At 39.6% G+C, this 25,261-nt stretch overlaps 1 protein-coding gene across 3 annotated transcripts in view; it reads right to left on the reverse strand.

The window, feature by feature from the left end:
• The window catches only part of LOC145987158 (deoxynucleoside triphosphate triphosphohydrolase SAMHD1-like), a 144,019-nt gene that overhangs the window by 7,708 nt on the left and 111,050 nt on the right, over nucleotides 1-25,261 (reverse strand). The gene's annotated exons all lie outside the window — the stretch shown is intronic.

A 25,261-nucleotide genomic window follows, 5' to 3' on the forward strand; every position in this document is an offset into this window, starting at 1 on the left:
TGCCTTTCGAATCGAATTTAAGGAGGGAGTACCATGACAAACATCTACTGAAGTTTTTAAGATGAGCCCCGCAGAGTTTTTGCATGTTCTCTCCCAAGTTAGTGTCTCGTACTTGTGTTTTCGGTTTCCAATGTGGACAGGTTAGAAACGAGTGTAGTGAATAAGAATCCCTCGGGCCTAATCCTTAATATATATAATATTGTCATTATTATCCTGCTGAAAATGATGTTATGATAGCCGTCGCCTTTTCAGAGTGGCAAATGTTTAACTCTATTAATTGTTGAATTTTATTTTAGGTTAGGCATATTCAACGAATTCTTTTTTGATTACAATGCAACAATATTTTACATTTCAACGTTTTCGTAGTCGTCTAAACGTTTGAGAAAACCTTTTTTTTGGTTACCGAGATGATAGAAGAAGAAGAGAGAGAGTGATTGAATAATTTTGAGAAGAACTTCTTAATAGGGGACAGTGTAACCACTATGTTGTCGATGGGAACGAGGCAAGAACAACATTACCACTATGCTATCGGGGTGAACGGCATTTTTCCATTATCATTTGTGTCCACACACAAGATTCGTGTCTGTCTGCATCCATTCCTAGATCGAGAAATTCGAACCATGCCTCAGCCCCTTGTGACTTATTTAATTCTTTACACTCATCAAAATACGTGCTTAATAAAATGCCTCAATCGCACGAGCTATGGCATCCTCTGTAAGCATCCAAGCAACCACATGTATAAATTATAGTCTCCCACACATAATGCTCTTTCATGTCCAAATAGATTCGCTTCCTCCACCATCAGGGCAGTGGGAGCTCGTGTACCATGAGGGGTTGAATGGACCTAAAAGAAAATCGGTTGGGATGGAAAAAGAGTGGATAGAGATCTTTCTCAGATCAGGATAGGCTTGTATTTCTTTTCTTCTTTTTCTTGTTATATGATTTTTTCATTAGAAACAACAGATTTCCATTAACAGTATTTCATGTTATGGAAATATTTAAGTCTATACGCCATCGGGGGTGGGATTGCAACCTACGTCATCCAACAAAGATCAGGATCGGCATTGTAACATTTAATTGCTCAGGTCATTTTTAAATATGTACAGCTATAGGTAAACATTGTAACTTGAGCCCTCAGAATCGTAGACCGGCAAAAGTACACCTCTGTTAATCGCCTCGTGTGGGGAAGAGGGACAATTGTAGTTGTTGTGAAAAACTAAATATGCTGACCAAGGCAGTAATTTATTTTATTAAAAACATAAACTAAAACGTAACGTTTCAACCTTCTAGCAAGATCTTCATCAGACTCTGTATCAAGTACAAAAGTGACAAGATACACAAAAAGGGGATTATATATGCACAAACATTACTTTCTCCAGACTATTAGAAAGTTGTTAGAAACTTTCTAGCAGGTGGCTTTCACTTTCCAACTGTACTCTCACCTAAAAGGCTACACATAATTACTTTCATATAGAATGTGAATAGATATTCATATAGAATATCTCACGCTCTTTTTCCTTCATTTTTCTCCCTTCTCCTCTCCTCTTTCTCTCTTGTCCTTTCCACTCTTTCTAACACCTTCTTCCATTCTTTGTTTAACTTCAGTCCCCCATTCCAGTTCATTATGTCTTCTTCACCTTTCTTCTCTATTTCCTTGGCTTCCTTCCATTTTCTCACTAGCATTCTCTTCTCCCTTCTCCACTCTATGTCATGTCCTGTTTCTCTCGTGTGTTTAAATATTGCATTTCTCTCTCTCTTAAGTCGTACATCAACCCTATGTTGTTTCAACCTGTCTGTCAGCCTTTTTTTCGTTTCTCCTATGTACACACTCTGACATTCTTGACATTTCACTTCGTAGATAATCCCTTCCTCTTCCTCTTCTCTGTTCTCCTTTTTCTTGCTTGCATTCTTCGCTATTCCTAAGATGCTTCTCCCTCCCTTCCTGTAAGTTTTAATTCCTGCTTTCCTAAGCACTTTGCATATATTTTCTGTGGTCTTCCCCATACTCCTTATTCCAAACCTTCTCACCTCTTTTTCTTTCTCTTCCAATTCTCCCCTGCCCGTTTTCTTACTTCTTCTGTTTATGTCCAGTCTATCCTGCTTCTCATAGCCATTCTTTTCCAGCTGTTTCCATAGTCTATTTATTTTGCCTTCTTTTTCACATTATTTCATGCATATTTTCTTGATTCTGTCCTCCATATTCTATATAAAATTTATTTTTGTCACCTCACTTACATCACTTCTTTTGTGGCAGAATACCCCTGCTGCACACTTCTTCTGATGCCAAGTGCTTTCAATTTCTTGTCCTCTCTTCCTTTGCATCAATATATCTAGGTAGCTTAATTTGTCTTCTTCTTCTATTTCAAGTTCCAATAATATCCCTCTTTCTTCATCTTGTATTTCTTTGGCAAAAATGTCGAGCTGCCTCTTCGTTCCCTTCCATATGCCAAAACAATCGTCCACATATCTGCAAAACAGAATTATTTTGTCACCTCCTTTTTCTATCACTTTCTTTTCCCATTCATACATAACCAATTCAGCCAATGCTGGCCTTAGGCTAGAACCTATATTTAGTCCTTCACTCATTAACATTATTTTATCTCCCATTATACTGTAACCGTTATTCCAAATGGTTTCCAGCGCCTTCACTACCCTTTCACTATCCCATTCTCCTATAATTTCTTGTCCCATTCTCTTTTTAATAATGTCCAAAACGTGTCCCCTCTTGATGCTCGGGAACATACTTTTCACGTCTAAGCTAAACATTGTCGTCTTCATCTCATTTAACTTAAGTCCTTTTATGAGGTCTACTACTTGTTCACTGTTCTTAACTGCTCTGCTTTCTTGCTGTGTTACTAACACTTCAATAACTTTCTTTAATTTATTTTCCAAGGGTTCCATAATATTGTTTCTGCAGTTCATTACTGGTCTTAACTTTATATCATCTTTGTGTATCTTTGGAAAGCCTTTCAAACTTGGTAGTCTTCCTGTCTCCTTTATGCATTTATTGAATCCTCTCCTCCTACAGTCTTTTATGACCCTTTCTTTTATAGTTTGTTCTTCTCCTGTTCCACAAATCTCCTCATATCCGTTTTCTTTTAGGTCTTCAAACTTCCTCTCGTACCATTCTCTTTCCATCACCACAATTGCTCCTCCTTTATCTGCCTGCTCTATCACCACATAATTTCTTGTCTTGATTTTCTTCATCCCTTCCCTTTCTTTTTGACTCAAATTATCTACTTTTCCTTGTTTTCCCATTTCTTTCTTCAGTATGGCTGCTGTTCTTCTTCTAATCTTGTCTCTTTCTGGTTCATCTTTTATATGGAGCACTGCTTCTTCAATGTCATATATAACTTCCTCATAATCTACATTTCTTTCTTTAACTTTGAAACCTCTTCCTAGTTTTAAAAAAGCTTCCTCTTCTTTTGTTAGGTTTACATTCCCTATTACCACAACTCTTCTTCTTGGAAATTGTCCAATTATAACACCATTATTAAAAACATAAACTAAAACGTAACGTTTCAACCTTCTAGCAAGATCTTCATCAGACTCTGTATCAAGTACAAAAGTGACAAGATACACAAAAAGGGGATTATATATACACAAACATTACTTTCTCCAGACTATTAGAAAGTTGTTAGAAACTTTCTAGCAGGTGGCTTTCACTTTCCAACTGTACTCTCACCTAAAAGGCTACACATAATTACTTTCATATAGAATGTGAATAGATATTCATATAGAATATCTCACGCTCTTTTTCCTTCATTTTTCTCCCTTCTCCTCTCCTCTTTCTCTCTTGTCCTTTCCACTCTTTCTAACACCTTCTTCCATTCTTTGTTTAACTTCAGTCCCCCATTCCAGTTCATTATGTCTTCTTCACCTTTCTTCTCTATTTCCTTGGCTTCCTTCCATTTTCTCACTAGCATTCTCTTCTCTCTTCTCCACTCTATGTCATGTCCTGTTTCTCTCGTGTGTTTAAATATTGCATTTCTCTCTCTCTTAAGTCGTACATCAACCCTATGTTGTTTCAACCTGTCTGTCAGCCTTTTTTTCGTTTCTCCTATGTACACACTCTGACATTCTTGACATTTCACTTCGTAGATAATCCCTTCCTCTTCCTCTTCTCTGTTCTCCTTTTTCTTGCTTGCATTCTTCGCTATTCCCAAGATGCTTCTCCCTCCCTTCCTGTAAGTTTTAATTCCTGCTTTCCTAAGCACTTTGCATATATTTTCTGTGGTCTTCCCCATACTCCTTATTCCAAACCTTCTCTCCTCTTTTTCTTTCTCTTCCAATTCTCCCCTGCCCGTTTTCTTACTTCTTCTGTTTATGTCCAGTCTATCCTGCTTCTCATAGCCATTCTTTTCCAGCTGTTTCTATAGTCTATTTATTTTGCCTTCTTTTTCACATTATTTCATGCATATTTTCTTGATTCTGTCCTCCATATTCTTTATTACTATTCTATATACTTTCTAATAGTCTGGAGAAAGTAATGTTTGTGTATATATAATCCCCTTTTTGTGTATCTTGTCACTTTTGTACTTGATACAGAGTCTGATGAAGATCTTGCTAGAAGGTTGAAACGGTACGTTTTAGTTTATGTTTTTAATAAAATAAATTACTGCCTTGGTCAGCATATTTAGTTTTTCATAATCATGGAAAAAGGCTTAATGGTGTTATAATTGGACATTTTCCAAGGCTGATGAGGAAAATTAACAACTGGAAGGACTTGAAGAGGAAAGAAATACACAAAGACGAACAAGAGAAGTTTCTGAGAAAATGTTTGGAGAGAGACACAGCGCCTAAAGGATTAAAAATAAGTAAGAAGGGAGTGATTTGCAACACCAGGAAATGGAAGTTATTGGTTCAGAAAATGGAAAAAGAACTGATATGGAATGAAATAAGGGCAAGAAGAAAGGAGATAAAGATAATATAGGAGAACCTGACAAAAATTGAAAAAGCTATTGAAGAAGGTCTCACCATTTTTACGAGAGAATATACATTTCATGAAATAAAAATCTGGCAGGAGAAATTTAGAGAGAAAATAAAAATAAAATTGAAGAAGAAAGGAGAGGGACTAGGATGGAAAGAAGAAAGAGGAGAAGAAGAAGAAGAAGAAGAGGATACCAGAAGAAGTGTTGTGGTAATAGGGAATGTAAACCTAACAAAAGAAGAGGAAGCTTTTTTAAAACTAGGAAGAGGTTTCAAAGTTAAAGAAAGAAATGTAGATTATGAGGAAGTTATATATGACATTGAAGAAGCAGTGCTCCATATAAAAGAAGAACCAGAAAGAGACAAGATTAGAAGAAGAACAGCAGCCATACTGAAGAAAGAAATGGGAAAACAAGGAAAAGTAGATAATTTGAGTCAAAAAGAAAGGGAAGGGATGAAGAAAATCAAGACAAGAAATTATGTGGTGATAGAGCAGGCAGATAAAGGAGGAGCAATTGTGGTGATGGAAAGAGAATGGTACGAGAGGAAGTTTGAAGACCTAAAAGAAAACGGATATGAGGAGATTTGTGGAACAGGAGAAGAACAAACTATAAAAGAAAGGGTCATAAAAGACTGTAGGAGAAGAGGATTCAAGAAATGCATAAAGGAGACAAGAAGACTACCAAGTTTGAAAGACTTTCCAAAGATACACAAAGAGGAGATAAAGTTAAGACCAGTAATGAACTGCAGAAACAATATTATGGAATCCTTGGAAAATAAATTAAAGAAAGTTATTGAAGTGTTAGTAACACAGCAAGAAAGCAGAGCAGTTAAGAACAGTGAACAAGTAGTAGACCTCATAAAAGGACTTAAGTTAAATGAGATGAAGACGACAATGTTTAGCTTAGACGTGAAAAGTATGTTCCCGAGCATCAAGAGGGGACACGTTTTGGACATTATTAAAAAGAGAATGGGACAAGAAATTATAGGAGAATGGGATAGTGAAAGGGTAGTGAAGGCGCTGGAAACCATTTGGAATAACGGTTACAGTATAATGGGAGGTAAAATAATGTTAATGAGTGAAGGACTAAATATAGGTTCTAGCCTAAGGCCAGCATTGGCTGAATTGGTTATGAATGAATGGGAAAAGAAAGTGATAGAAAAAGGAGGTGACAAAATAATTCTGTTTTGCAGATATGTGGACGATTGTTTTGGCATATGGAAGGGAACGAAGAGGCAGCTCGACATTTTTGCCAAAGAAATACAAGATGAAGAAAGAGGGATATTATTGGAACTTGAAATAGAAGAAGAAGACAAATTAAGCTACCTAGATATATTGATGCAAAGGAAGAGAGGACAAGAAATTGAAAGCACTTGGCATCAGAAGAAGTGTGCAGCAGGGGTATTCTGCCACAAAAGAAGTGATGTAAGTGAGGTGACAAAAATAAATTTTATATAGAATATGGAGGACAGAATCAAGAAAATATGCATGAAATAATGTGAAAAAGAAGGCAAAATAAATAGACTATGGAAACAGCTGGAAAAGAATGGCTATGAGAAGCAGGATAGACTGGACATAAACAGAAGAAGTAAGAAAACGGGCAGGGGAGAATTGGAAGAGAAAGAAAAAGAGGTGAGAAGGTTTGGAATAAGGAGTATGGGGAAGACCACAGAAAATATATGCAAAGTGCTTAGGAAAGCAGGAATTAAAACTTACAGGAAGGGAGGGAGAAGCATCTTAGGAATAGCGAAGAATGCAAGCAAGAAAAAGGAGAACAGAGAAGAGGAAGAGGAAGGGATTATCTACGAAGTGAAATGTCAAGAATGTCAGAGTGTGTACATAGGAGAAACGAAAAAAAGGCTGAAAGACAGGTTGAAACAACATAGGGATGATGTACGACTTAAGAGAGAGAGAAATGCAATATTTAAACACACGAGAGAAACATGACATGACATAGAGTGGAGAAGGGAGAAGAGAATGCTAGTGAGAAAATGGAAGGAAGCCAAGGAAATAGAGAAGAAAGGTGAAGAAGACATAATGAACTGGAATGGGGGACTGAAGTTAAGCAAAGAATGGAAGAAGGTGTTAGAAAGAGTGGAAAGGACAAGAGAGAAAGAGGAGAGGAGAAGGGAGAAAAATGAAGGAAAAAGAGCGTGAGATATTCTATATGAATACCTATTCACATTCTATATGAAAGTAATTATGTGTAGCCTTTTAGGTGAGAGTACAGTTGGAAAGTGAAAGCCACCTGCTAGAAAGTTTCTAACAACTTTCTAATAGTCTGGAGAAAGTAATGTTTGTGTATATATAATCCCCTTTTTGTGTATCTTGTCACTTTTGTACTTGATACAGAGTCTGATGAAGATCTTGCTAGAAGGTTGAAACGTTACGTTTTAGTTTATGTTTTTAATAAAATAAATTACTGCCTTGGTCAGCATATTTAGTTTTTCATAATCATGGAAACAAGGCTTAATGGTGTTATAATTGTAGTTGTTGGTGTAATGCACTTCGAATCAGACGTGCCCCACTTTTTCAATTTCATCAAAACAACCATTATTCATCCTCATCGTTGCCATTAGCCAAAATAGCCTCGCGTTACAATTTTCGTAGTGATCTCCGTTCGCCCCTTGGCTTTTCGTAGATTAACAAAAATCGTCTGAAGTTTGAACTCTCCATACCGTTGCAAGCTGTTTTTGTGATTGTCCGCCTTGATTATTCAAAGTGCCTCATGTTCGCATATTCAAATACACACAAGTGAAGGGGGTTCATATCACATCAGTGATTTTAAATTGTATTCTCGGGGCCATGCACACATTTCCTAACATTGTTGATTTGTTGTCGATGAGTTGTGCAGGTACAGCTGTGAAGTTGTTAATAAGACCCAACACAGACAAGTCCCCCCCATCATTGCTTTTCGACATAGTTGTTGACTATCAGTCTATCAGTATAGAATAACATGGTGCCATTTTTCTGTTTCTGTTTGCCAACAAAGCAAATCTACAGGCCACAGGTTCGAGAAACAAGACATTTTTTAAAAAAAATTCTCCTGCGCATAACATGGACCACCTATAGCGATGATATAATATAGATCGATTTTAACAAATATAATTCAAAGTTACATAGTGAGATTTTGGTTTAGTATTTAATCACAACAGCAAAACAAACTTCACAACTGAAGTTAACTATATTTTGCATACATGCAGAAGCATAAATTTACGCCCCCGAGGTGGTTGTTGGAAGACTATATACAATAAGACACACCGCCCCATTCTTTACAATAATAAAAATATTGAACAAGTAAGCAGTGGAGTAAAATCCTTTGTTTTATTTTGATGTGAACAAAAATTATAGTTGATCTGAACCCCCTTGTCCAAAAGAAGAGTAAGCTCCGGTCCCATCTGGATACTGCAAAACTGATATGTATGTCTATTCAGAAAAACCCAAAAGTTTTAACATCCATGCACATTACCGTACTGTGGCTGTTGCGCCCCACACCCATGTGTAATGTTTTATTTCTCTTGTTGGCTGAACGCGAAGATGCTCGAGACTGCTTTCAAAAATTATTTTCGGCCTCGCTTCACGATACAGCCGTATGCATGTAAAACTAGTATATCACACACAGGCAGAGGGGTAAAAGGTAACATTTCTCTCCTTCCCTCGCTTTTAGCCATCTTCCAGTGTTCGTCTAGATAGCGTGACTAGCAAAAGTATTGAAATCGAAATAAGAATTATCCGTTATGGTCTCCCTCCCTTCTTTGCATGCATGTTGCGCTGACATGTAAATAAGCGCTATGCTTTAATAAAAAGAACAACCATTGTACAACTGTATAGGTCCTCGTCCATCTCATGCCAGGGACTGCATATCTTGTGTACAGTTTATAGTGGCATCATATTCCTTCACTCGAGAGACTTGCAAGACAGCTTATTACTACATAGATCTGTTTTGTCCATATGACAATGCTTGCTATCAGTAATGAAATTTTTATGCTGTTTAACCTAACAGCTGAGGGGCCAGGGCATTCCACATTTACCTTTGCTAGTGCAATAAATGTCAATGTTTTAAGTTATGCAATAATTTTGACATTATATTCATGTCCATTCCCCAAGACTAGATTTATATACACAACCAACTCGCTCTTGCAATATATTATCTGATGCGACATTGTGAAAGGTTCTCGCATGTTCGCGAAACAGGAAATACACGTCATAGCTTCCGTGAATTGAACGCAAGGTTACTGGGGGCACGCAAAATACCGTAAGAATTAAATATTCCAAATGCAGGCATCATCATCTATGCACAAAATAGAATAATCGGGCTGAAACCACCATGTTCTGACAGCAAGTATCAAAAACCTGTGGTAATTTTATTATATGATAGGAGGTGAGTGAAATGGTTGTTGCAAGTTACCATTTAAACCCAGTACATGTGTAGGAAAAACTGCGTATAAGCTGTCTCACTCTCTCTCTCTATCTGTGTGTCAGGTGGTCGTGTCGATCGCTAGTTGTATGTCACAGCTTAACCCGTACATGAGGTAAGTTAGCATACTCTGCTAGGGGTATATGTTTTCAAGCCTCTAGCTGTAGAGCATTAGCTTTAACCTATTTGTAAAGTGTAAGTTTGGTAGCACTACTCGTCGAAAGCAGCTCAAACAGTGTTGCTAGCTGTAGGTTAATTTTCTCTGTTATACAATTGCAAGAGGTGAGTTGCTTATACCCTATCTGGAAGGCGTGTCCATGGCTTGTGTCGTAGGTTAATTTAGTTTGCAATATATCTTGTGTGTTGACCCTTACAAGTGAAATAGCAGCCTTACTCTGTAAGGCATAGTGTGGGTGTGTGTGTGTGAGCTGGTGAGGTTAGTTTAGTTCACCTGTCACGCTATGCATCACTTTCTGCCTTTGAGTCACCTGTAAGGCTATATGTGGGTGGGTGAGTGAGTGAGGTTAGTTTAGTTCACAATAGATCACACTTTGGGACAGTAAAATTAATCAAAAAGTAAAATTTTGTGTATCTCATGTCGAACTAGTCAAAAATCAAGCATGCATGCAGATTAATTAAGCCTGCTACGTTCCCCGGAATAAACTCAAAGGATCAACTTACGTTTATTCCTCAACGGCGAGCTTGAGACTTATCAGCCTACTATGAAGCCTTCAGGTAGTGGGAAATCAGATAAGGATATGCTAATGTTAATATATTACACTAGAACTCACAGTTAAACTTCTTATTACAAACAAAAGTGTATTTTGATCATAATACTTCTCCACTACACAAATTAAAACATTCACATTTCCAAAATCACTTCCATTATTCCAGAAACATCCATAATATCTCTCTCCTCACAACCCACAATCCAATGTTTTAAAGGTTAGTCCATAACCATAACAGACTACTCATTTGAAGAAAACAAATTACGTCATCACAGACAATTAACATCTTAAACATATTAAACACTTAAAATTATACAATAAGTGGGTGCGTATCATGGCATCCTCCCACAAACAAAAAGAAAATTAACAAAATGAAAATGGAGTAAATTTTCTTTTTCAAACTCTGGGGCCATCCACTCAACTCAACAACTGCTTCTCAGTTTCTTGGAGTGTAGGACGGGGCAGACGTATTCCAAGTGGTAACATCTAATTGTTTAACACTAGTTTCTCCACTATCGAAATCTTCCGTCTGTGTAGCACTTTCTTTCCTCCTCCAATTGTAGTTACCTCTATACCGGTTATAGCGATGTGGGGAGAAATTATTATTACCATACGAACTTCTTCTTCGGAATGGCGTTCTTCTTTCTTCTCCAGAAGATCGCTGTGATCCCTCGCAGTTCCTTCTTCTGTAGAACCCGCTTCTATTTTCTTCTCCTGAAGGATTGTTACTTTGCTGAGCGCTACCACTGAAGTTCTCATTATCAGATCTTCCATTACCTGTAGGCATCTTTGCTGAATTGGGTTGATTACTGGAGAACGTCAATTGCCTAACTCTAGCTTGGTTGGCTCTTCTGTCCTCGAATCTCGGATTTTCTCTCCTCCATCCCTCAAGTTGCTCCGAGGCTTCATATCTTCCCAAGAAGCTGGTAAGTTGGTCCATGTTGCGTGGATCGCGAGTAAGTACCAACTGACGCACTCGCAGCGGAAGTTGACTAATAACCAAGTTCAGCGCTTCGCTTTGGTCAACACTATCCACAAGATTACAATAAGAGCCATATGTGTCCCAGCAATATTCTTCAAGTGAGAGGTCACAGCTCCTCGAATACCGTTTGTTTCTCAGAGTCTGCATTTCCCTTTGTTTGGCATCAGCAGAGGCATATTGTTTTCTAAAGGCAGAACAAAAGTGTTCAAAAGTCTTCCACTTCTTCTCATTTGCAACAAACCACGCCTTAGCCTTTCCTACCATAAGAGAGGGCAATAACTTAAATCTAAAAATCATAGGGACATTCATTAGATCCAGGTATGTTATTAGCTCTTTTAAATACCTCTCAGCAGAGACAGTATTAATCTCTCCAGCAAACTTTGAAAGAGCGTTAACATCAGACATGCGAAAAGATTTGTAGGAGCTATTCTTATAAGCATTGTCACGAGATATCTCATCCTGTCCCAATCTCTCGGACTTTCCATTATTATGTCTCTTCCTGGGCTTTGTAATTTTCCTAGTTTCAGTTTCCTCAGAACTAGAGGAAACTGCAGAGCAAGAACTTGACGAGTAACGATTTCTTTTCCTCATCTTCCCCCTGGAATCACCTCTAGTTGTTGAACCGTTCATTTCCGGTTGAAATACAGCTTCATCATTTTGAGAAGGTTCTAGAACCCGACAGCCTGCCATTAACATCTGTAGTTGATCGACCTGCCTATCTACAGATGCAACTTTCTCCGTAACTTCTTCAAGTTTCTTTTCTTGCCTTCTCTGATTTAGCTCTAAATTATCAAGTAATTCTGAGGAACCCTGTGTTGCTTCTGGCCTTGCAATTATTTCAACACTCTCTATTCGTCCCCTCAATTTCTCAATTTCATTTTCCATTTCCTTTTCTTTAGCTTCTCTAGATGTTTTCTCCTGTGTCAAGTCTAAGTTCCACTTTTCATAATCCTCCTTTTGTTTTTCTTCCAGCTTTAGTATTAATTCAGCTACTTGCTGCCTCTCACACGCAATTTCCTTCCTCAGAGTCTCCTTAATTTCTCTACATTCCTTTCGCCCCTCTTCTATTCTAAATAATAATTCTTCCTTATCTTGGCTGAGCAGTTTCATCAATTCTCCTCTTTCTTCATTCCTTTTTCTTTCTTGTTCATTTCTTATCCTTTCCTGTTCCTCTTTATCTTCTTTTCTTATCCTTTCCTGTTCCTCTTTATCTTCTCTTCTGATTCTTTCTTGTTCATTTCTTATCCTTTACTGTTCCTCTTTATCTTCTTTTCTTATCCTTTCCTGTTCCTCTTTATCTTCTCTTCTGATTCTTTCTTGTTCATTTCTTATCCTTTCCTGTTCCTCTTTATCTTCTTTTCTTATCCTTTCCTGTTCATTTCTTATCCTTTCCTGTTCCTCTTTATCTTCTTTTCTTCCTATTTCCATTTTCTCCATCAGGGTTTGAAACAACTGTTCCAAACAAGGACTTCCTTTGTTACCCTTCTCTTTACAAATTAGACATTTCAATTCTTCCCCCTTATACTGCGATTTTGGCAAAGGATAACCAGCACAACGTAAGTGGAAGCTTCTTTTACAATCGTTGCACTCAACCTCTTCATCATCAGCTTTCCCTTTATCGGAACAGCAACTTAAAGTATCCATTTTTAACTTACGACGATCACTTCTTAAATTATGCTTCTGCATACCCTACTCAAACACATTTATCGGGTCCCGCGTTGCGGCGCCAAAAAGTTTACACCTGCTACGTTCCCCGGAATAAACTCAAAGGATCAACTTACGTTTATTCCTCAACGGCGAGCTTGAGACTTATCAGCCTACTATGAAGCCTTCAGGTAGTGGAAAATCAGATAAGGATATGCTAATGTTAATATATTACACTAGAACTCACAGTTAAACTTCTTATTACAAACAAAAGTGTATTTTGATCATAATACTTCTCCACTACACAAATTAAAACATTCACATTTCCAAAATCACTTCCATTATTCCAGAAACATCCATAATATCTCTCTCCTCACAACCCACAATCCAATGTTTTAAAGGTTAGTCCATAACCATAACAGACTACTCATTTGAAGAAAACAAATTACGTCATCACAGACAATTAACATCTTAAACATATTAAACACTTAAAATTATACAATAAGTGGGTGCGTATCAAGCCGTAAGTTGAAAATTTGGCCCCCTTCCCCACAAATCGCATTACATACATACATACATGTGGAGGACCCGTAGCGTTACAAGAGCCTGCCTCCCAAGAGGTTTGGTTAGCATGCAATAGATCAGTATGCTAGAAAAGACAGAGGGGAGAGCATTAACACTGCACCGCCAGTTAGCGTCATTAATTCTTCTTCTTTTTCTTCATCTTACTGCATACTTATCATCTTAGAAGGCTACGCCGTCAACTCCTATTTGTAGGTTAGCTTCGCCTGTGAAATATCATATGGCAAAATGTTTAAAAAAACAAAAGATTTGTGAAGCGACTAGTCAGTGTTGCCAACTCCTATTTGTAGGTTAGCGTCGCCTGTAAAAGATCATATGGTGAATTTTTTGGGGTGGGTTGGCAACACTGAGACTCACTTGAAGTTGCAGAACCCTTTGATTACATCTACTGCTACCAATTTTTTGCTTTGGCTGGGGTCAGTAATCAATTTGACATCACTATGTTTTCTGACATTTTCTATGGTCTTATCATACACCGAATTGACCATCAATTTAAACAAGGTCTTATCAAATTGTGTTACTGCAAGTGTTCGAAGCTCGGTGTTTGTATCAATGTATGGCTTCAACCATCTTGAGTGCCTGAACCTTAAGACTTTGCCAACCTTGGTTACTTTAACACCGTGACGCATCAGGAATTGGAGGTTCTTGTAGTATATGCCATAACCCTGTTTTGGCTCCAGAGTCATCATCAGCTTCTTCTGTTTAGAGTCAGGTGGACACTCGATCTCAGGTATTGGCGGCAGATCAGAAAACCGGCTGTGTAAATTATCAGTAATTGCCAGATCCACCTCTAAGAACAGGCCATAGTCACTGTCATCAAAGTCTTGAAGATCCTCAATATTAAAATCTTCAACCCACTCAAGCCCTGCATATGGCAGTTTATCCATCATGGCATAACCATACAGGCTGTTGGCATCCACATAAAATATATAGTTTGATGGTCGTGCAGGATCATAATCGGGGACATACTTGTTGTTGGCCTTGCTATATCTTTGAGAACATTGTACTATGCCCCCTCGTATACATTGTTCGATGAACAGATACATGTCCTGGTCCCAGATCAGATCCAATTTTATTTTAGTGTTCAGAAATATCGCAGACCATGTTAGGTGTGGAGCACTTTAAAAATAGACCGTGTCAAGGTAATAATTTTGTATTGAGGATGCTCTAAATGCCTCAATAACATCGGCTAAGAGCGGCACATCGAGTGCCAAATAGCATTTATGATAATCACCAAGATTCTGACAATTTAAGTTGGTCCACATCAACTGGGCATGGCGATAATCGCCATCGGTGATTCCTGATGGTCTGAGTTTGCTGTAGAACGCTTCTTGCGGTGGCAAAGCACACTCGTCAAATTTAGAAAAATCGGTAACATAATCGTATGGATATACACCCTTACGCCTAATCAATTTCGGGTCCAAATTTGGAAACGTGTTAGACGTAATTTTGAATTGGGCATCAGATAATTGACTGGCCAGAGTGGCAAGGCTAGCCAACAGAAATCTATATGAATCTAGAAATCTTAGGTATATGGGTCTGCCATTAACACTGATAGGGCTTCCCTGATGGCGCCGTGGTAGCGTCATCGCCTTGTAATCAAGGGGTCCCGGGTTCGATACCCGGTGGAGGCACAAGTGGTTCGGATCCCACTTTAAGCTGTAGGTCCAGTCCCGATTAGCCTTACTGTGCATAAAGTGGACTTAAAACACCAACTCAACATTAACACTGATTATTTTGCTAATAGCTATATATTTCCCGTCATTTTCTGCTAAAATATTTAAATCCTGCTTCTTAAACTCTTCGTATTTGATCAGATGATGAAAATCATAATTAGATGCACCGTGGGAAAATATCGGGACAAATTTTGGTCTCTGGATCTTAATATTACAGCTACTACACAAAGCCTGTTTATATCGACCCTCCGTATGGCGATGATGACGCACCTTGATATTTGTATCCGAAAATTCAGAATTACATACCGGGCATTTTTCTGTACTGTTGAAATCTTCGATTTGATCCTCTGTTAAAGGTAGCATAGGTTCTGATTTTAACAAAATATTGAGGGCTATCCTATGGCACACTTTTTCTATTTTATGCACAAATTTTTTAACAGCATCTGGTCCCCTGTATAAGCATGATTTACTAACAACACCATTCTGTACAACTACATAACAAAAACTAGAAAGTTCGTGTAGCTGTTACGCTGTACTTGAAGACTCTTCGGGATCTGGGCTGCAGAATGCAAGCGGTTTGAGATTTGATTCAAAATCACAGACTATATATGCTGGGTGCCACAACAAGGCTTCGAATTTTTTTGAATTTGGCATTTTCGTTTGGTTTAGGCATAGCCATATGAACAGGTTTATGGTTGCCACAGTATTTTAAATGTTCAGCCAACTTGTTTTTAGCAATTTCGGTATTCACTTCATCAACACCATTTACTATTTTTTGACCATCAAATACAGTCAAACATCTTCGACACACCTTGTATATTGTATTGGATTTGCTGTTGTTTTCTGACTAAAGCCTGAAATTTGCGTATCAGAGTGTAATGGTATGTACCGTCTCGATCAATTAAGAGCAGATCGATCGGGACAGCAGAGTCATCATCAAGGTTGCTGATTCTAAGAGGCTCTATTAAGCAATCGCCACGACTAGCAGAACAAATAAACACATTAATAGATAATGGCATACCATTGCTATCTCTGGCCTTTTTTTCAAATTTATCGATATTCTGGACAAACGTTGGATATTCTAAGCCATCCATAGCATCATCAAAATCATGTTCATGCTGTTTATAATGACTTATTCGCTGTGGATTTTTTAAAACTGGAAACAAAGCAGCCAAAATACACCACAAAAGCATTTTTGGTCTGTATTTTCTACGTTAACCACGGCTTTTTTGTTTTTGATATTGTCAGGTAAAGGCAGATATGTAGAACCTTGTAGAGGTCTGAATTCAGAAATATTAACATAGAGCCTGTGTGGAGATCCACGAAGACTCCATCCTGATTCGTTAGCAGCAAACTCAGAATGTTTGATAAACAATTGGTCTATCAACCTGCTTAGTATTTCGTCTAAGTTTGTATTTGAGTATACAGGTACAGTTTCTGTTATGTGAGGGTGTGTAAATTTTGTGCCATTTGGTTTCTTATATTCAGTATACAATTTAAGAGATAGCTTATAAGAGCCATTTTGTGAATTTAGAATAGCTAGCATATCAGGATTTTTACTGTTCAAAAAATTCTTAATATCACATCTTGGCTCTGATACGAAACGGTAATCACTAAGCTGACCGTCAAAACTACTATGAATAGGTGCATTGCGTGGTCGCTTTGCCGGTCTAGTATTATTGGATGTAACAAGCTTTCTTTCTAGACCAGATGTATATGGCTGTGGGGGCAATGTTGATGCCTGTGCAGAACAAGAGCCTATATGTCTATTGAAGTATGCCTTGCAAAATTTTCTATGGCATTTTGGGCATATTTTAGTGGGCATTTTGCGTTTCTCAGGATCACAATTACGTTGGTGCTTGGCCGAATTGGGGCTAGATATATTCTTATCGCATTGATTACATTATTTTTGATTTGGCATTTTTGGTTTTGGTATTTATATATAATTTCTTTGGGGCTCAAATCAAAAACTATATACTTAATAAAAAATATCAATTGGGTTCAGCAGTGTGCTTTGTATACTTAGTGTGTATATTTAGTCTGTTACTATTTTTGGTTTTGGTATTTATATATAATTTATTGGGGCTCAAATCAAAAACTATATCCTTAATAAAACTATACACTTAAAAAAACTATGACAGGACGTAAAGATAATGACCTACTACCACAAAGGTATGTCTTGTAGAATAAACATTGATCTACAGAAGCAATGACCTACTACTACAAATGCGTGTCCGCACAGACATGTTGTGTACATAGAGGAGCAATGATCTAATACCACAAATGCGTGTCATGTAGTAGAAACCGTATTGATCTTGTATAACAAACTGGGACAGATATAAATTAGTGTATCTGCCTGACTCTAAATATGAGTGGATTATAACAAACAAGCTGGATGTGTCAAATATCAGACTATTTTATACGAAATATAAGCCTTTCGTACAGTATACCAGAAATACATTTAATATGAATAATAAGAATTTCTGTATATCAAACCAAACAAACCTGTAGTCCAGTTTATACGAGTCTGTTCTAAATCAACTCAGAGGGGGTTCAAGAATATGGTCATAAGCATGTGGGCCAAGATAGTTAACAACACGTCCATACTCTTCAACCACTCTCACAATACTGTCTGATCTGTAATGCAAAAACTCTTTAAGGAGCCTAAGCGCGGACCGCGTTGAAAATATCCAAAACAGTGAGCCAATCAGAAGACACCACATCATCGCATTACGTCATAACCAACCAATCAGAAAACAGCACGTTAGATACAGGTCATCATAATATTGCCTAATAATTTGTTGCATAATATTGCATAATAATTTTTTTGCGCAACATGATGCAATAGAAGTAGACCAGAAGTAGACCAGAAGTAAACTTGTGTGTATGTGTGTGTGGGTGCGTGTGTGTGTATAGCTAATAAGATTACACTTTACAGAGTATTACACTAAAGGCAATAAGCTCATATGAGCATCTTGGCTTAGTTTGAAGTGTAGCCAAAACAATGCCAAGAGGGCCATATTTTTTTACGATCCTATGGACAACATTCTGACAAATGCAGCTTTTGTACGTGTAGCCAAATCAATCTGAGGGGGGTCATACTTTTTACGGGAAATCCCCGAGGGCTTTTTTACTAAATTCTTGGATTCGACAGAGTAGCACTGTAGGCAATAAGCTTATATAAGCATCTTGACATAGTTTTAAGTGTAGCCAAAACCAGTCTAGGGGGGGTCATAATTTTTGTGTTCCAGTAATAGTATATTTTATACTACTTGTATACAGTTTAAAAATAGACAATTATTTCCGAGTAAAATTGTTGGAACCGAGGCATCGACATTTTAAAGGAGAATTTACCGGACCGCATTCTCGCGAAGGTTGAGAATCAATGCCATATAGAATGTTAAAATGGCCCGCTACAGAGAAAACGCTGAAGCCCACTGGACCAAAGAATTATTTTTTTATATATTAATTTCTTTCGCTCGACTCCAGGATGAAGGTAATAATGCTTATCTTTACTTGCCTATAACAGATCTCTGCATCGCTTACTTCAATATAAATGTACAGTTTTCCGCCAGACAAAAAAAAAGTTAATGTCTGAAAATGTGTAATTTTTTTTGGCCCCTCCCGCTGAATCCGCCAATGTTTGTAATTTTTTTTTTTATCTAATCACTACTCCTCATTGTCGCGATTTTCAAATATAAAAAGTTAAAATATAACGTTATTTCATATTAAGGAGGGGAGGGGAGTAACTTTTGGGATTTTGCACTTCTACAATATTGTTCTAAGAACTGACTAAAATTCAGCTTTTATGGAATTATTCCCGACGTTCGACATTTTTTCCTTCATGCATTGACTGGGCTATATCTCACGAAGGGAAATATCAAGAGTGACCATTCAGATGATTGGCAATGGAATTCAATCTGTGTTGAGTGTCAGTTTCCAGAAAGCCCCGCACTACATTGGCTAACTGGCTGAACTCCACCCTGGCCCGAATTATCCTAAATGCGTCGGTTCCCGCACGGAGTCTGGTTAAGTAACAGACGCACAAAGACGATATATACATACATTTAATGTCTATAATACACATATACGAAGGACTATACAATAACTAAAAAATCTACACGAAGGACTGTCTGTTTGGCTGTAGAATGTCTCTACAGCGCACTTGTAACCGCGCGCGTGTAACACGGTTCTTCTCACGACGACTCTCTGATGACGACTGTTCTTTTCTCGTGGCAACGCCCAAGCTAAGAGCCTGGCTCACCTCTCGGGACGTTCCCGAACTTACTTGTGGGTGTAAGTTCCCGTAATCAAGAATGCGGGAGGTTCCGCAGTTTCTTTACTCCCACGCACTTCACATGAATAACTCACACATATACACAAAAATGGAAAACAAGATTAAAAACACTAATTATATACATTGTTCACCGAACACACTCCCCCCCGTTGAAATATTAATTTCAACCACAATCAATAATTTCAATGCAGTACACTTATGTCTCCTTAGAATAGGGGAGAGGAGCAAGTTTCACAATTGGACGTCTGTATTGTCCATCAGCTGTTCGCACTGTCACTGATCGTACTAACTTGTCTGGTCCTGGATGAACTTTCACTACTCTTCCTAGCTTCCATTGTTGTGGAGGGGTAGATTCTTTCAACAACACCAGATCTCCTATCTGTAGATTTTCCTTCTTCTCCATCCACTTGGGCCGCTGCTGGAGTCTGGACAAATACTCTGTTGCCCACCGTTTCCAAAAATGTTGCGTCATTTTTTGGATCAAATGCCACTTAGACAAACAATTCGACGTGGATGTTGTAAAGTCTGCTTGTGGTACAGCCAGTAACGAATCACCGGTTAAGAAGTGTCCTGGCGTGAGTGCCGTTAGGTCATTTGGATCACTACTTAACTCCGTTAATGGTCTCGAGTTAAGACACGCCTCTATTTGTGTCAATAACGTGATGAATTGCTCATAAGTGAGTAATGTTGAGCCCATAACTCTTTTCAAGTGATATTTCACTGCCTTCACTGAAATTTCCCATACACCACCCCAGTGCGCTGCTCCGGGTGGATTGAAATTCCATTGTATGCCTTGAGAGGCCGTAACATCTGACACCGATTGGACGTGCTCTTTTTGTCGCATGAATTGAAGTAGCTTTTTCAATTCTCTGTTTGCCCCTACGAAGTTCGTTCCGCAATCGCTGAAGATCTGGTTAGGTTTGCCACGTCTGGCCACAAATCTACGTAATGCAGCAATGAATGTAGGCGTTGATGCATCATTTACCGCTTCCAAGTGAATTGCTTTGGTTGCAAGACACACGAAAAGAGCGACATATCCTTTGGTGATTTTTGAAGACCTGAGTTGGCAACTCTTGATTGAAAATGGGCCGCAGTAATCTACACCTGTATTTGCAAATACTCGGCCTGGATTAACGCGAGGGGCTGGCAAACTACCCATGAGTTGAGTTGCTGTCAACTGTTTTTCCTTAAAGCATTCTTTGCACTTAAACACAATTTTTCGAATTAAGTCCCTCCCTCGTATAATCCAAAAACGTTGCTGTAGGACAGCGAGAAGCAATTGTGGGCCCGCATGTAAATGTTTCAAATGTTCATGTTTCACGATGAGCTCTGTAAGTTTATGTTCACGAGGTAACAGAATGGGATGTTTCTTATCAATTGTCATTTGTGCATTGTGTAAACGTCCACCTACTCTCAGAATTCCCTCCTGGTCCAGAAAAGGAGTCAAATTGAGTAATGGGTTGTTTGAAGGCAAAGGATTCCCTTTTTTCAAATGCTTTATTTCTGTAGGGAATGCTGTAATTTGGGCTTGTTTCACTAACACAAGCAACGTGTGATTAAGTTCGCGTGCTGAGAGCGGTCCAAACTGACGTTCATTAACACTTCGCTTGGTGTTATGCATAAATCTGAAGCACCAAGCCGCTACTCGTTGGAGCTTTGATAAGTTTGAATACTTGTTTACTAATAACTCCTCCACCTCGACCGAAGACTGTAATACGAGAAGACCCTTTTTTCTCTCTCTCTCAACCTCAGCTGTTGCTGCTGCGTTGACCGTGCGTGTAGGATTGAAGGACTGATTACGTAACCACTGTGGGCCGAAGAACCAAATATCACGTTCGAGCAGGGTTGAGGGAGAAATTCCTCTTGTCGCCAAATCAGCTGGATTCTCTTCACTGCACACGTGGAACCAATTCTCTGCAGGGAGAACGTCGTGTATTTTAGCAACTCTGTTGGCAATAAATGTACGCCAATTAGAAGGAGAAGAGTTTATCCAACACAACACTATTGTAGAGTCAGTAAATGCAAGCATATCGGTAATGTTCAAATGAAGAGCTTCCTTTATTGTCTGCAGCAAACGTATGAGTAACACTGCAGCACAGAGTTCGAGTCTCGGGAGAGTCACTTTCTTCAGAGGCGCGACTCTCGTTTTGCTTGCTACAAGATGCACTTCAACACTGCCGTCGCTGTATGTAGAACGTAAATAGGCAGTGGCCGCATAGGCCCGCTCGGAACTGTCACAAAAGCCTATCAGTTCACACCTTCGGGGTTTTGAAGACACGATGCGCCTAGGCACCTTAATATCCTGCAACGTATGCAACTCCGCCCGAAAACTTCGCCATGCAATTTCTAGTTCTGGTGGAAGTACATCGTCCCAATCAAGTTTAACTTGCCAAAGTGTTTGCATGAAGATCTTTGCTTTGACAGTTACTGGAGATATCCACCCGAGGGGGTCAAATATTTTCGCGATGTCTGATAACAAAATGCGCTTGGTCAATTGCTCACGAATTGCGGGTTGCGTCACTGACACTGCGAATTCGTCACTCGCTGGATGCCATTCGATCCCGAGTGCTTTTATATGTTCATTTATGCTCACATCCAATGCAAAGTTCGTTTCTCGCAAATGTACAGGGATTTCATTCAATACTTCTGAATTGTTCGAGCACCATTTCCGCAATTCGAAACCACCTCTTTGTAGAAGTTCACTTATTTGTTTTTGTAACGCGATAGCTTGCGTTACTGTATCACTGCCAGTCACTAGATTGTCTACAAAGAAGTCTCTCAATGTAATCGCCGCTGCTTCAGGGAAGTCTGCCTCTTCGTCGCGGGCCAGCTGTTGTAAACACCTGGTGGCTAAGAAAGGAGCACTAGCCGTACCAAACGTCAGTCTCTCTAATCTGAAGTCTCGTATCTCTTCTTTCGGTGACTTTCTCCACACAATGCGATGATATTCTGCATCGTCTGGGTGCATTTTCACCTGTCGGAACATTTTGACAACGTCCGAAGTAAGGGCTATTTGATACGTACGAAAACGTAGCAACAAAGGCATTATGTCGTCTTGTATCTTAGGTCCTACAAGCAACTTATCGTTGAGGGAAACTCCTGTCGTCGTCTTCGCACTGGCGTCGTACACGATCCGTAAGGCCGTTGTAGAACTGTCCTTTTTGATGACACTATGGTGTGGGAGGTAGCAACTGCTTTCTTGGGATACAGGTAATTCGGAATTCGGAATGACGAACATGTGACCCAAGTCTAGGTATTCTTGCATACACGCAGCATACTTTTGTTGACGTTGTGGATTCTTGACGAGTTGTTTCTCCACTTGTTTGAGACGCTGCACCGCTAGGGGACGTGAAGCACCCAGAACACCGCTTTGTTCTCGGAAGGGCAATCTCACAACATAACGACCGTCGATGTCACGTTCGTGTGTGTTTCGAAAATGTTGTTCACAAAAGTTTTCTTCTTCGTTGTACAGTTTTACCGATGGCACAGTCTCTATTTCCCAGAAGCGCTGTAGGGTAGCGTCCAGATCACTACATGACGCATGATGTGATGACACTGCGCGTTTATTGCGCGGAACGTTAATTCTGCCCATAAGAATCCACCCAAGTGAAGTACTTATGGCCGTTGGTGTACCTACTGGACCTGCGACTTTCTCAGGTCTTAAAAGTAAGGGAACAATATCCGCACCAAATAAAATGTCTATCTTCCCTGGTTTGTTGAAGGACGGGTCGGCAAGATCGAGGTTATGTAGGTGTGTCCACTGTTGATCAAAAGTGAATTGCTGCTTGGGCAAATTATTTGTAATCTTCTTCACAACGATGGCTTTGGTGGTGTACGTTTCGTTGCCCGCTTTTGACCTAAACTGTAGGTCCACCATGGAACGAGAAGTACCGATACCGGTTGCTGAAATACCGGATATGGCAACACTGATGTGTTTCTTTCGAAGGCCTAATTGCTGACTACAGTCTTCCGTGACAAATGTACACTCGGAGCCCGTATCTAAGAGTGCACGAAAATGCCGAACGTTGTTGTGTCTATCCCTAACGCCCACGGTGGCTGTAGACAAGAGAACTTCCTGCAACGGAATGGCTTTCTTCTTGCTGGCGATGTGGGACGTTACTTGCTGTGTAGAACTGGGTTTTTCACGAGAGAAGTGAAGGGATGTGTGGTGCTTTCTAAAGCACACCATACACGTGCGCGAAGTACACTTTCCGACGTTACAATTCGATTGCAAACAGTTGTAGCACAGATTGTTGCTTTTCACAAAATAGTACCGTTCTTGCACTGACATTTGTTGATACTTCTGACAAGTATGCAACCTGTGGTGTCCGCGGCATTTAGGACACACAGTTTCAGCACCTGTGTGATACGAATTCACATTCTTCTTTACTTGACGATCAGTGGCCCTGGGAGGGGGTTTGCTGGACATTGGGAGGCTGGAGGTCACTGTAGACGATGCAAGAGCTCTGGCACGCACATCCAGGAACGTAGTCAGGTCCTCGAACTTGGGCACTTCTGCATTCTTCAGGGAAAGTTCCCACTGTTGCCTAGATTCTGCATCCAACTTGTCGGTGGTGTGAAAGACTAATATTGCATCCCAAGCCTCTACAGGGATGTCCAAAACCTTCAGCACACGCACACACTCAGAAGTGACGTCAATGAGCTTGCGTAACCCTGTAGCCGAGCGTGATGGCACACAAGGTTGATTAACCAAGCGATTAATCGTGCTGTTCACAATCTCTCTCTTGTTTTGGTACCGCGAAACTAGCAGATTCCACGCCTCCTCGTAGTTTGCATCCGTTATTGCGATGGACTGGATCAATAATGACGGTTCACCCTTTAATGCCGAATTCAAGTACTGCAACTTCTGAGCGCCACTGAGGTGTTTGTTGTCATGAACCGATGCCACGAATAAGTCCCGAAATGACAACCATTGATGTATGTCACCACTGAATTCTGGTAATGTCAATTTTGGTAACCGAACGTCACTTTTCGCATCACTGTTCACCGCGACCGCGACAACGGGAGAAACGGCTTCCTTCTGTTTTTGGTAAAGGGAGCCCAACAAGAACTCTAATCTGTCTTGCACCGCACTTAGTTCATCGTAGTATTCAGAGAACAATGTTTCTTCGCACTGTTTAGCGAGATTCACAAGTAATGCACTACAGTCTGCACTTAATTGAAGGACCTTGTCTATGTAGACTTGAAGTGTCGCACCTTCCAGCGTTGGCGAAGCTGACTTGTTTTCAATCCGAGTAACTTCCCGCTTGAGGACTGTCTTTGACGCCTGTAACTGCTCCATGTTGACTCGTCGTACAAGAGACGCTAAACGCATATGGCGGACCGAGGATGTGGCACGTTGACTCTTCTTCTGGCTCGTTGATTTCCCGACGACAAACTACCGGAATACGACACGAAAACTACAATTGCGACGCATCCGGCCCGGAGGACCATTTGTTGAGTGTCAGTTTCCAGAAAGCCCCGCACTACATTGGCTAACTGGCTGAACTCCACCCTGGCCCGAATTATCCTAAATGCGTCGGTTCCCGCACGGAGTCTGGTTAAGTAACAGACGCACAAAGACGATATATACATACATTTAATGTCTATAATACACATATACGAAGGACTATACAATAACTAAAAAATCTACACGAAGGACTGTCTGTTTGGCTGTAGAATGTCTCTACAGCGCACTTGTAACCGCGCGCGTGTAACACGGTTCTTCTCACGACGACTCTCTGATGACGACTGTTCTTTTCTCGTGGCAACGCCCAAGCTAAGAGCCTGGCTCACCTCTCGGGACGTTCCCGAATTTACTTGTGGGTGTAAGTTCCCGTAATCAAGAATGCGGGAGGTTCCGCAGTTTCTTTACTCCCACGCACTTCACATGAATAACTCACACATATACACAAAAATGGAAAACAAGATTAAAAACACTAATTATATACATTGTTCACCGAACAATCTGTAATAAGAGAACTCTGTTACGCCATAGGCACCAG

The sequence above is a fragment of the Lepisma saccharinum genome, chromosome 4 (assembly GCF_977018435.1).
Source record: "Lepisma saccharinum chromosome 4, izLepSacc3.1, whole genome shotgun sequence".
Taxonomy (NCBI): Eukaryota; Metazoa; Arthropoda; class Insecta; order Zygentoma; family Lepismatidae; genus Lepisma; species Lepisma saccharinum.